At 36.8% G+C, this 3,422-nt stretch overlaps 1 protein-coding gene across 3 annotated transcripts in view; it reads right to left on the bottom strand.

Moving 5' to 3' along the window:
• Positions 1–3,422, bottom strand: part of LOC106869618 (neuronal acetylcholine receptor subunit beta-3) — a 546,457-nt gene that overhangs the window by 159,223 nt on the left and 383,812 nt on the right. The gene's annotated exons all lie outside the window — the stretch shown is intronic.

The following is a 3,422-nucleotide window of genomic DNA, read 5'->3' as shown; positions in this document are numbered from 1 at the left end:
ATATATATATATATATACATTACAGCACAGCTGCAGACACTCCAATCACCCATAGTCTATCACCAATAAGATGGTTCAAAATATAACTCACTCCACGCATTCTTATTTTCTGCCGACGGCATGATTTTCCAGAACAACTCTCAGTACTATACCAACATTCTTTACAAGATTGGATTTAACGAAGAAATAACACAAATCTTTTCTACTGCCCTACTGAACAACCGAGGCTAACCACTTAACTACTCCTTCAAAGTCACCTGATATAAAATTCCTTTAACTTATGGATGACGACGATCATTGCTAGACACTTCTCCCTTCTACAACAGCATTTTTACATTACCAATAGTAATTTTAAATCTTTAATAGGAACACAAGAGAACTATCATACTCTACCACCCAACTTCTTAGCGCAGACCATTGTATATTCTAACATCGATAAATATAACTGACTTGGAATAAACTCTGATAGCCTTGACAGGAAAACCAATAGAGCCTGCAAAATAATAGTATGTTCTTTGAAGTCATACGGCCCCAATAGATATATCGTATGTAAAGGAAATGAAAAAAAAAAATTTTCCCAGCATCTGCTTCATTGCCAATGAGATCACGATTTCATTTAACTAGGACAATGGAGCGAATCGCCACTTAAATCCTTTGCTATGTTTGGCAACTTCGCGAACACCACACCCTATATAAGCAACATGTCATTACACAATCAGTCCTACAGTATTATGGTAGTGACAGACTCTGTAATTTATGTACAGTAAAAAACTTTCACATTATATTTGTGCACAAACCACTACTCAGCAAAATATCCGAACTCATCACCACCTGTATGCCTAAGATGTCTAAACATCTACATCAATCTACATAGGTCGTTAAGCTGCAATTTTAGCACCATCCACTTAACCATGCAGAAACAATTACTCTTTAACAGCGTGCAATTTCCACAACACATTACAGACACTCGTCAACCACAGTGACTAACGTAACAGGAACACGATGCTCTATGTATTGCCTGCACAAATACAAAATGTCTACAATCACGCTAAGCGTTACGATCATTCAACTGTACCGTACCACGTATATCTATAAAAAGACATAAAATACACGACACATCACATCCAGACACACACACGTATACACACTCACGAAACGGTACATGGACACAAAGGAAAATATAAATAAATGCGTGCATATTCGTAACACATCTATATAGACTGAATACACAGACCGTATTAGCATACACAAACTGCACAAATGCTTATGTATCGACTTCAATATGATAGCAACTCACAATCACAAGTTTATACACAAATACGCATACATTAGCTAACACTATAACCTTCTTCTCGCTCAGACTCATAACATTGCAAACCCACACAGGTGCGTGCATACGACCCATACAACATATAATCTTCACACAAACACATGCATATAGATACATGGAGGTACATACGGACAGTCTCATGCACATATGAAATTGATTTCCCGGTTTTGTTCACGTTCGCAAATATGCAGATTCAAGCAAACTATTGCAAACTCAACATAGGACTACACCAACTATTCCCCTATACCCCCCCACACACACCACATCGCACCACACTACATGACACCACCAACACACGCGCATGCATATACATGGGGGTGCTTGCAACAACATTGACCAGAAATCCAAGCGCATATATTTTGACAATACAAAACACATGTACTTACGCATGTACGCGCATATTCTATGCCACACGCCTAGCGCGCACACAATATGCTTAAGCGTACAAAGTATGACATGGCATCATAAAATAAACTGTTTAATTATAATCACACACTTCAATCACCACTCACAGACTTACAAATACAAAAGAGCGAATACAGAGCACATCCGATGTCTGTAATATGTATCTTTTACGAAAATCACCCCTACAAGGCTCCAACTAGACCGTCCTTTAAAATTCACTTCCACATATATAATGTTATTGCGCGCACATTTGATAGTAATCGAAGAAGTAGTAGAATTTTAAACAATAAGTACTGTGGTTTGAATTGATATTCGAAAGCTCATGAATGTTCTGCTTTCGTATAATAGCAGAGCAATGATTAACACCACTAAACAAGAGTATTATATATATGAATTACTGTATTGAGATAGAGTGTTGGAAAATAATAATTTGTAAATATATGTATTTGCATACGTTTAATAAGCAATTAACTTCGCTGTGTAAATAGATTCCGCTTTTAAACCCCAGCATCTATATTCAGAGTGAAGAGAAGGACACCTCGACTTGTCTCAACTAGGCACTACATCTCGATAGGCAATGCTAATGCCATCTTGTGAACAGAAAGAAAATTTAAGGACCCAAAGAGACACAGATCATCAAAGGGGTTGGCGGTACTATACCACAAATTATCGAGGATACGATGTTCTAAAATGACTTCTTTTAATCATTTGCATATCAGTTTATTTGCTTTTGGTGTGTTTTAAATAAAGTGCTGCAGGTGAAGGAGCATCAACAAGTTGGAACTATATATATTTAGGCGAAAGCGTGGCTATATATATTGCATTTATCTCCCATCACCACTTGATAACCTGTGTTAGTTTGTTTTCGTTTACATAAAGTTGAAGTTCAGCAAAGGAGGCGATAGAATTATCCAAGATTTACTGGGGACAACTTGTGCGACTACAACCCACATGGCGGAGCCCCAACATGGCCGCCATTTAATGACTAAAGCAAGTAAAAGATAAAGATGAAAGATATATCTGGTTACTGAGAGCAAGTGATTATATACATATGACAAAATTCTGATGGAAACGTGAGCCATCTTGTTTGCATCAGAGATGCATATTCCAATTATTAACCAATAAAAAGAAATATTTAGTGGAATATTAAATGTAATCGGACAATAATTAAATGCGAATGTAGTAATTATGTTATGAACACTAACAAAAATACTGAGGTATTTAGATTTTAACCTTATGCTCACTGCTACTGTGGTGTCAATTTACACAGAACATACCTAGTGATTTAGAGTACACATTTTTACATGGTAACCTGTGTTATAATCTAACATTGTTTGTGACTGTTCTTTTAAGTAGTATATATGATGACATTTCGTCTGAAAGCGGGGATGAAAAATTCCCTTGGATTGTCTCAGGGAGCGAAGTAAAACATCTTATTTACTGAAAGTTCTATGTCGACGGATGGGTAACGATGAGTACAGACCGAACCAGTCAAAATGTGCAGCCAGTTAAACTTTTGTCTGTCAACTATGCTATCAAAACCATGCAGATCTACAACGAGATTGGAGAGTCATCGGAGAGGGCACGGATGGAAAAAAGAGAAATTTGACAGATAATGATGTAACACAAGGAGACCGTAATCATCTGTGAAGATGGACCAATCGTCATATATATATATATATATATA

This window comes from Octopus bimaculoides, chromosome 6 (assembly GCF_001194135.2).
Source record: "Octopus bimaculoides isolate UCB-OBI-ISO-001 chromosome 6, ASM119413v2, whole genome shotgun sequence".
Lineage (NCBI taxonomy): Eukaryota > Metazoa > Mollusca > Cephalopoda > Octopoda > Octopodidae > Octopus > Octopus bimaculoides.
The sequence above is the reverse complement of the archived record's forward strand: the minus strand, read 5'-3'. Positions and strand labels throughout refer to the sequence as shown.